Source organism: Scylla paramamosain, chromosome 36 (genome assembly GCF_035594125.1).
Source record: "Scylla paramamosain isolate STU-SP2022 chromosome 36, ASM3559412v1, whole genome shotgun sequence".
Taxonomy (NCBI): Eukaryota; Metazoa; Arthropoda; class Malacostraca; order Decapoda; family Portunidae; genus Scylla; species Scylla paramamosain.
In genome coordinates, this window is record NC_087186.1 from 16,094,408 (window position 1) to 16,104,407 (window position 10,000).

Here is a 10,000-nt window from a genome sequence, read left to right on the forward strand (position 1 = left end):
CTCACGCCATTTTTTTTTTTTTATCAAATTTCTTAAACACTTCCATTCCCTTTAAACTTCACGACCCCTAAACTTTGACTCCTCACCCCCCAAAATTTTCTTAAACCTTAATTAATTCCAAACATTTCAACACTTTCATTTTAATCCCTTTAAACTACACTACCTACCCTAAATACTTAAGCACTTCCACTAAATACTTTCACTTTCAAGCCGAGTCCCTTTAAACTTTACCCAAAAACTTGATTACTCACCCCAAAATTTCTCACAACTTTACTTCCTCAAACTAACTTCCTATCAGCTCCCTCTCTCTCTCTCTCTCTCTCTCTCTCCCCTCCCGTCACCCCTTCCCTGACCTTTCCCTAACCTCACCTGTGCTCCATCAACGCGCCGCCAGGTAACTTATCCCTCGCTGAGTGACGTTCATTTGTAGCACTTCAGCTGGCTCGCTCATTACGCCTCTATCTCACCCGACTCATGCAACGCCTTATCTACAAACCATTAAACTTTACTCACTTATCCAACAACCTATCACTTGCTTCTATTAATTTGTTCTCTCTCTCTCTCTCTCTCTCTCTCTCTCTCTCTCTCTCTCTCTCTCTCTCTCTCTCTCTCTCTCTCTCTCTCTCTCTCTCTGTAAGTTCATGTGCTTATCGCGTACCTTGGTGGTCCTTTCACTCACTATCTCCCCTCCTCCTCCTCCTCCTCCTCCTCCTCCTCCTTCTCCTCTTCCTCCTGCTCCTTTGCCTCTTCTGTCCCACGGTTCTCGTTTCCAATTTAGACAGAGCACCTTATCTCAATATCGCCACGCAAAGGACATGAAAGTCGTGCTAATGTTTGCACTTTCTTTGTGTTCTTTTGTGTTTACTTCTCCTCCCTCTCTTATCCCTCTCGTCTTCCTCCTGTGTTTGCTCCTCTTTCTATTCTCGTACCTCGTTTTCACTCCCCTTCTTTTTTTTTTCTTCTTTCGTTTTCTCTTCCCTCCCTCTATCTCTTCTCGTCCCTTTCTCGTCTTCTCATCCCTCTCTCCCTCTCTACTCATTCTCTTCCTCTTCGTCCCTCTTTCATCCTTTCCCTCTCTCACATATTTTCTCTCCCTCCTCCTCCTTCTCTTCGTTCCTCACTTTTCTCTCTTTCGTCTTCTTTTTCCTCTCTTTCTCTCTCCTGCCTCACTCTTTCATGCTCCTGCTTCTCTCTTCCACCTCAATCTCTCATCTACCTCCTCCTCCTTCCTCTCTCTCTCTTTCTCGTGTCCTTATCATCCACCTGCTCCCTCTCCCTTCCTGGCAAATCGGGGCCGGAGAAGCTAAGCCCCTGATATTGCCAGTCATACCGCGTCATCAGCAGACTCGTCCCACAAGAGCGAGCGCCGCTAGCAGGACATTCACAACGCCGCGGTGAACTGGCCGCGGCACAATGCAACGCTCAGGAGACCAGCGGAGTGAAAATTGATAACGGTGAGATGCGCTGCGACCACGAGAGAACGCTGCACAATACGCGGGTAAATTAATAACTCCTCCTATCACACTAGTAAGTTTAAAAAGTTCGCAGCACAATGCACAGCGGTGAAGAGTAATGAGGGGAAGAATTATTACGAAATGCTGTACCCAAAATGGAAGGAAATGCAGGGATTATAATAATGGAAGCAGCGCTAACTGTCCCACTCACGGCACCATAGCGGAATGTCTGAAGGTTCACAGCACAATGCACAGCGATGAAGAATAAGAAGGTTGTGGGAATACTCGTGCACTGCGCTGTGGTAATAGTGAAGCATGGGAGACTGTGATGATGTTACAGTGGAAGGAAGCAAGAAACAGACCAGAGACTAAAGATTGTTCCGGGTAAGTCCTTATGACGAGAAAAATACCCCTCTGAGAAAATAAATAAATAAAAGACTAACTGTAAGAATAAATAGCACGAGAAAAGAACAAAATACAAAGGGCAGAAGACCACAACAGCTAATCATTTAAGACAAAAGAGGAAAAGAACATTGGAGAGAAATATTCCTTAACGCACAGGAAAACACTGATTGTCACCCGTACTAAAGGAAAGACTAACAATTTACGACAAAAGAATAAAAAGAAAGAAACATTTTTAATACAGAATGGAGAAAAAGACCAAAACGAAACAAAAAAATTAAATATAAAGACTTAATTCCCACCCATACTAAGACCTATGACCCAAGAGCACAGGTGAGCCTTAATCAGTCCACACCTGGCCGCAGCTCACCCAGGCCAGAACACCCATATGATTCCAGCTTCCCACATGCCTCGCCCGGACACTTGTTCTCGTCTGTATAAGGTCATAACAAGCAGGTTGTCACCGAGAGTATGATTTTACGGCTCGGCACGCGCAGTAAACATCACACACATGATCACCGCTGGAGAGGAAAGAGGAAAGCTGTCTTCTCGCCACGCTTAAAAATGGAACTTTAAAAAATTAATGCCGCGGTGAATATTTTTGATGAAGTTATTGTTTATGTCTGTCTGTCTGTCTGTCTGTCTGTTTCTGTCTCTCTCTTATAATAAAAACTATTCCAGGCTAAAATCATTATCTCCTCTTGAATATTCCTTCCAAAAATTCTCTTCCTATTCTATAAACATGAAACTAAACGAAATACTAAGATTAAATGTTAATAAATGAGCTGACATCTCCCATAAGACTATTCAATGCTTAAAAATTCCATCGTCACATAAATATTCGCAGTTGAAACTCGCATCGTGCATCGCCAAACAAGCCTAAATACAGCAAACCACGAATATTACCTAACAAATCAAAATAATATTCTAAAAATTCAATCTACCTCAAATATTCCCACTAAAACTGCCTTCGTCAACCACTAAGCGGCCCGGAATGAGGCGAGAAGCGAGGCGGCCCTGGAGGAATCCGACAAGACCCGTAGTCGCAGTTCCTTCAAAGTTATTACCTCATATCCATTATCCCACAACTCAGTAATTGTCGGGATATGCAATATGTGTGTGTGTGTGTGTGTGTGTGTGTGTGTGTGTGTGTGTGTGTGTGTGTGTTAGTGATGAGGGGAAAAGACTAGTAACAATAGTTTTAGGCATGATAAATCTATACTAACTTGACTTCTCCTCCTCCTCCTCCTCCTCCTCGTTCTCTCTCTCTCTCTCTCTCTCTCTCTCTCTCTCTCTCTCTCTCTCTCTCTCTCTCTCTCTCTCTCTCTCTCTCTTCCTTCCTTCTTCCATCATTATTTTCAGCTGCTCCTTTCATCTTTCTCCTCCCTCTCTCATTATTATTCCTTATCTCCCTCCTGCTCTCCTCCCTCCATTCTCTTCCTTCCTCCTTTGTTAATCCTCCTCCTCCTCCTCCTCCTCCTCTTTTTTTTTCATCTTTTCCTCCACTCTCTTCTCTCTTTAATCCTTTTTGTTCCTCACATAAGCTTTACTTACTCTCCCTCTCTCTATCTCAACCTTCTAAGCTCTTACTCTAATCTCTCTCTCTCTCTCTCTCTCTCTCTCTCTCTCTCTCTCTCTCTCTCTCTCTCTCTCTCTCTCTCTCTCTCTCTCTGGTAACCTTGGTCTTTTATTTTCACTAAACATTAGAAGGTGAATGAATTGGTGCTATTTTTAATCCAACAATCGAGAGAGAGAGAGAGAGAGAGAGAGAGAGAGAGAGAGAGAGAGAGAGAGAGAGAGAGAGAGAGAGAGAGAGAGAGATGATTAGGAACAAGATAAACACAGGTAGTAAACAAGACACAGAGACAGGATGAATAAAGAACGAAACGAAGAAACGTAAACTTGAGCAAGATAAGAAAAAAATATTGCTCCAGCGAATTTACTAAATGAGGAAGAAGATGAAGAGGAGAAAGAAGAGAGAAAGGAGAAGAGGGAAAAAGAGAAAGAGGGAGGGAGGAAAAGAAAGAGAAGAAGGCGCAAAAGGGGGAAAGAAATTATGAGAACGTGTAGATGATGAAGGACAGAAATACGAAGAGAAAAAAGAAGAAAAATGTCGAGAAATTAAAGAAGGAGGAGGTGGAGGAGGAGATGAAAACAGACAGAAGACAAGAAAAAAGAAAAAGAAAAGTAAGAAGACGAAAAAGAGGAAGGAGAGAAGGAGAGAAGAAAAACAAAGTAAAAATGGAGGAAAAAGAGAAAAGGAAAAGAAAGAGGAGGAGGAGGAGGAAGAGGAAGAAGTTCACAGGACGCCGACACACTACCATCACGGCCTCCTCCTCCTCCTCCTCCTCCTCCTCTTCCTCTTCCTTCACCCCGAGCCGAGATATAATCAGGGCGGCTTCTCCAGCATTCATTCATAATCCTGGTTTTAATGAAGCCTCGGCAGGGGGTTCGAAGTCTCTCTTAGACCGAAGCATTAATGGGTGTTTCTGAAGGCAGCGGTGAAATTAGATGTCGGGCGGTGAATCTTTCGCTGTCTGTCGGTCTGTCGGGTGTTACAGAGCGGGAGGAGGAGGAGGAGGAGGAGGAGCAGGAGGAGGAGGAGGAGGAAAGATGAAAAAAAGGACCAGGAAAATGATGAATTGAACGAAAATGAGAGAGAGAGAGAGAGAGAGAGAGAGAGAGAGAGAGAGAGAGAGAGAGAGAGAGAGAGAGAGAGTACTCCCCGACAACTATAACTAAATAATGAGTAAATATATTCACCTCCCTTTCACTCACCATCGAGAGGAGAAAAAGAGGAATAAGGAGGACGAAAAGATGAGAAGACGAGAGACGCAAACCATTTTTTTTGTTTTCGTCCTATCAGTAATTCGTTTTCTCTTAAGATAATGGAAGCAATTAAACTTTTATTCCTTAATTCACCTTTTAATTTAATTTGCTCGGTTTTTTGGGGGTTTCCTATTAGATGAAGCGATGAAGTCCATATTCCCGTGGTTTTTCTCGTATATATGTACGTATGTGTATACGTATTGAATTATTACCGGCTGTTGCGTTGAAATTTCCGCTTAGTTTTAGCGCTTTTTGCTGAGATACGCGGAAATCCACTTTGCTATACACACTCTATTCATTACAAGAGCGTAGAGGAAAGAAAAAGGAGTTGAAGGAATAGATATTTTCAGTTTCCAGCCGAGATAATGTTTAGATGTGGCTTTAGAAGAAATAAAAGAAAATAATGAAGGTTAATGTATAAATAATGATGGGAATTTTCTTCACTAAACGCACTCTTCTCATTACAGGAACGTAACAGAAGGAAAAAGAAGGTGAAGGAATAAATGTTTTTAGTTTCCAGCTGGTATAATGCTTAGATGTGGCTTTAGAAGAAACATAAATAAATAAATAAATAAATAAATAAATAAATAAAGGAGGTTTATGTTCAAATAATGATGTTTTTAATTAAAGTTAAAGGAACAATGTAATTCACTCACTTCTGGATCGTCATTTTCCTCCCCATTTAAATTTTCTCTCCCGTTACTGCAATTTGAATGGCGTTTGCATGTGCATAGAATATTTCCTGAACAATTTTAGCATATTTGGATTACTATTTTACACTGCATTAAAATCTCTCGTCTTCCCTAATGTTAATCTAGATTCACACCTGAATATCCAACTGAATCTTCCTTTCCCTAGCTGTAATTTAGATTAGTACTTAAAAAATGCATTGGAATATTGTTATTTTTTTATACCTACTTACTGCCGCATTGAAATCTTTTTTTTTTTTTATTTCTTTATGTATCGTCTCTCTCTCTCTCTCTCTCTCTCTCTCTCTCTCTCTCTCTCTCTCTCTCTCTCTCTCTCTCTCTCTCTCTTTCTCTTTCTTTCTCTCTCTCTTGCAGTTTAGATTTGTACTTAAAAATGCATCAAAATAAAACCTTTTTCTGATTACTATTTACTATTGCATTGAAATCTCCTTTTTTTTTTAAGCTCTTTTCTTTATCCATTAAGGTTTCTCTCTCACCCTCACTCTCTCTCTCTCTCTCTCTCTCTCTCTCTCTCTCTCTCTCTCTCTCTCTCTCTCTCTCTCTCTCTCTCTCTCTCTCTCTCATAATGTGAAACGGAGTGTAAGGTTAGCTGAAGGACACCATGTGATAACGAAGGAATATGATACTCTGACGCTACAGGGAAAACCTTTATAGAGGAGGTGTACTTGTGTGTGTGTGTGTGTGTGTGTGTGTGTGTGTGTGTGTGTGTGTGTTCCTTCTTGTCCATTTTTATACGTACACTTGTTTATACACACACACACACACACACACACACACACACACACACACATTTGCAGACCTACACGCTAATAAATAAAGAGATAAAGAGCCCGAATGAACGAATAAATAAATAAGCAAGCATATAAATAAATAAATAAGTAGGGAAATGAATATATGAAACCAACAACCAAAAATAAATAAATCCGAACACACACACACACACACACACACACACACACACACACACACACACACACAGCATTGGAAAAAGCGACTCTTTCTTCTCTTCTTATTTAGGTTTACTAAGAGAAGGAGGAGGAGGAGGAAGAAGAGGAAGAGGAGGAGAAAAGTGAGCATGAAGAAAAAAAGAGAAGAGAAGAACAGAGAAGAGAAGAGAAGAGAAGGAGGAGGAAGAAGGAGAGGAGGAAAAGAAGGAAAAAGAGTAGCAAGGAAAAGAGAACAGGGAGAACTAGGAAGTGGAATAAAAGAAAATGGAGGAGAAGGAGAAGGATAGGATGTAAGAGGAAGAGGAAGCGAAGTATGAAAGAAAAAGGAGAGGACAAATTGAGAAGAAAGTTAAGGAATAGGGGAGGAAGAGAAGGAGGAGAAGGAAGAAGAAGAAAAAAAAAAGAAGGGAACGAGGAAGAATAAAAAGAGGAACCAGAAGAATCAGACAAAAAAAAAACTAACATGAAAAGAGAAAAAAAATAAGAAAAATAAAATAAAAGAAGACAAAACGAAACAAAAAGAAAGAAAAGAGAAAGAGAAAAATAAAAAAATAAAATAAAATGAAGACCACACACACAGACAGAAAAATAAAAGAATGAAAACTAAAGAGAAGTAAGAAAAAAAAAAAAAGAAAAGAAAGAATAAGATGAACAAGACGAAGTGGCGGTGGTGGTAGTGGTAGTGGTGGTGGTGGTGGTGGTAGTATTAGTAGTAGTAGTAGTAAGAGAAGCTTGTATTGAGAGAGGAACATTTGATGGACGTTGTAAATGGAGAGGTGGACAAGAGTGTGTATGGCTTGGGCTGAAAGTGATTGGCGGTGTGTAAATCAGAGAGAGAGAGAGAGAGAGAGAGAGAGAGAGAGAGAGAGAGAGAGAGAGAGAGAGAGAGAGTGAAGGAGTAAGAGTGTGTGTGTGTGTGTGTATGTGTGTGTGTGTGTGTGTGTGTGTGTGTGTGTGACTGCTTATGGTCTCTTGATGACCTGATTGGAAGAAGAGGAGGATAAATGATGGTGTGTGTGTGTGTGTGTGTGTGTGTGTGTGTGTGTGTGTGTGTGTGTGTGTGTGTGTGTGTGTGTGTGTGTGTGTGTGTGTTTCAGGACGTGATATGTGTGAGCACTCCAAAAAAAGAATACTATATACATATGTAAAAGGTGGAGAGCGCTACCAGAATACACACACACACACACACACACACACACACACACACACACACACACACACACACACACACACTTCAATGAACCACCACAACCCTTACTCAAATCAAAACACGAACTTCATACACGCCAAGCCTTTCCAGCATATACACACACACAGACACACACACACACACACACACACACATACACCTAGACAAACTTAGTGGGTGTGCCTGTGCCCAGCCTCTATCCTTGCTCTGTATTCCCGTGGCTCTTACTCCCTTGATGCCTCGCCTTGCATAAATCCCTGTGTTCTTTTTCCCACCGCATCCCTCTAAGCATCAGAGAATGTATATGACAAAGAGGACAGTGTAACTTCTCAGACGACGAATACTAACTAGTGGGACTCATTGGTATGCTGCGCCACGTATCCCAGAGTGCAATACGTCTAGGGAAGTGTAAGGGGGTAAGGAAGGTTGAGATGAATGGGTGTGTGTGTGTGGGGTGTCGTGTCGTGTTTACTGTGATATGTATGGGTGTTGATGGTGAGGTTGGTGAGGTGGTGAGGTTCTGCTGGTGGTGTTTGTTTGTGTGTGTGTTAATACGGCCCGCCTCTCACTCACTCACTCACTCGCCCACTCCCTCCCTTACTCTCCCTTTCTTAATATGTATGGGTGACAAATTACAGCTGACATGACTTATACATTATCTATGACGAGCCATCTGATACATACACACACACACACACACACACATCAGTGCCACCACCACCACCACCGCCAATACCACCACCACCACCACTAGTAAGCTTGACCTTTCCAGCACAAGCCAAAGATGGCAGCGCAGGGGAAGTGTCACAGATACTCCCATACATTGCCGTGGGGACACATACACGACACAGCACCGACGGACGGGCGGCGTAAGGATGGGGTGGAGTGAAAGGGTGAGGGTGGGCGGGGTGGGCGGCGGCGGCGTAGGGGGACGGAGAGAGGGCCAGAGGGGAGACTCACCTGGATGCGGTAGAGAGAAATAGCGAGGATGTGTTCGGCTCGGGGGCCACGGCAGCACTGACCTCCGCCTCTCTCCTCTACTCAATCCTGCCATCCCCGCCCAGTTTGGCTCCCCCCGCTGCCGTCCCCGGTGTCCCTGCCCTCCTATCACCCCTCGCCCGTCACCTGGCACCCACCTTCCCCCACGAACTGCCAGCCCACCCCCAGCTTCCCCGCCCACCGTCCTTACAACAGGCCCGCCCACCGCCCTAGTACCTCAATACGCCTACAACTTGCCTACTTCTACCCTACTTATCAGTACCTTCCCCTCACCTGCCTGCTTGAGTAATTAGCAGGACAGGTAAAGGAAAGGAGGATAGATATAGATTGAATATAGATGGATGGATAGATAGGGGGCAGTGGGGAGATAAGAAGTTAATTAGTGAGGTGATATCTGGTGAGGAAATGCGAGACTCAAGATTTAAACTTAATGAAGGAGGAAGTCACGCATCGCCGATTCCTCCTCCTCTTCCTCCTCCTCCCTCCTCAGGTCCTCAAGTTCATTTTCTAGTCTCCTCCTACTTCTCCTTCTTTTTTCTCTTCCTCCTACTTCTTATCTTTCTCTTTTGTACTCCTCGTCTTGTTTCCCCTCTCCTCCTCCTCCTCCTCCTCCTGCTCCTCCTATTTTCTTTTTTCGTCGTCATCCTCTCTTCTCTTCCTTATTCACTTATTTCCTCTTATTTCTTCCTTCTCTCTCCTCAGCTTCTTATCCTCCTTCCTTATCTTCTTAATTATTTCTTTTCTCAGTCACTCTCTCTTCTCTCCAATTATTTTTTCCTTTCTCTTCCTTATTTACCTATCTTGCAATTCTCTCCTCTCTCTCTTATTCCCAGTTCCCCTCTCCTTACCTTCTTCCCTCCCTCTCTCCCTTCCCTGCTTCGCTTCAGTGATTTCCCTCCACGCATGAAGATGAAGGAAAGGAAGGAAGGAAGGAGCAGGTAGTTGAAGGGAGAGAGGGAGGGAGGGAGGGAGGGGGGGGAAGGAAGGAGGGAAGGAGGGAAGAAAGAAGATGTCCCTCCAATTCTCTTCTTCCTTCCTCTTAGCTTCCTTTTCTTGACTCTCTCTCTCTCTCTCTCTCTCTCTCTCTCTCTCTCTCTCTCTCTCTCTCCTCTCTCTCTCTCTCTCTCTCTCTCTCTCTCTTTCACATACACACAGACACACTGGTAGCACTTAAGACATCCTGCAGGCACCGTAAGCATTGTTTGTAAGCTGAGCACATGTCACATCCTTTAGCAGCGACCACACCCAACATCATCATCATCAGCACTCCACGCCACGTACACCGAGAGAGAGAGAGGGAGAGGGAGGGAGAGAGAGAAAGGAAGAAGGAGAGGGAGATAGACGAGAATAAAGAAAAAAAAACAAAATAACAAAAATATAAACAGAGAGAGAGAGAGAGAGAGAGAGAGAGAGAGAGAGAGAGAGAGAGAGAGAGAGAGAGAGAGACGAAGGGAGCCAGGTAAGCTATGA

The 10,000-nt window shown here is 43.3% G+C and overlaps 1 protein-coding gene across 2 annotated transcripts in view; it reads right to left on the minus strand.

Annotated features, from left to right (window-relative positions):
* LOC135091130 (venom allergen 5-like) overlaps positions 1-10,000 on the minus strand; it is an 88,853-nt gene that overhangs the window by 53,774 nt on the left and 25,079 nt on the right. The window contains exon 1 of one of the 2 annotated variants that reach the window (XM_063988571.1): positions 8,492-8,647. The exons of the other annotated variant lie outside the window; for it this stretch is intronic. The gene's annotated coding sequence lies outside the window, so the exon portion shown is untranslated. Of the gene's footprint in view, positions 1-8,491; positions 8,648-10,000 lie in introns of those variants that run through there. 2 annotated transcript variants of the gene reach the window in all.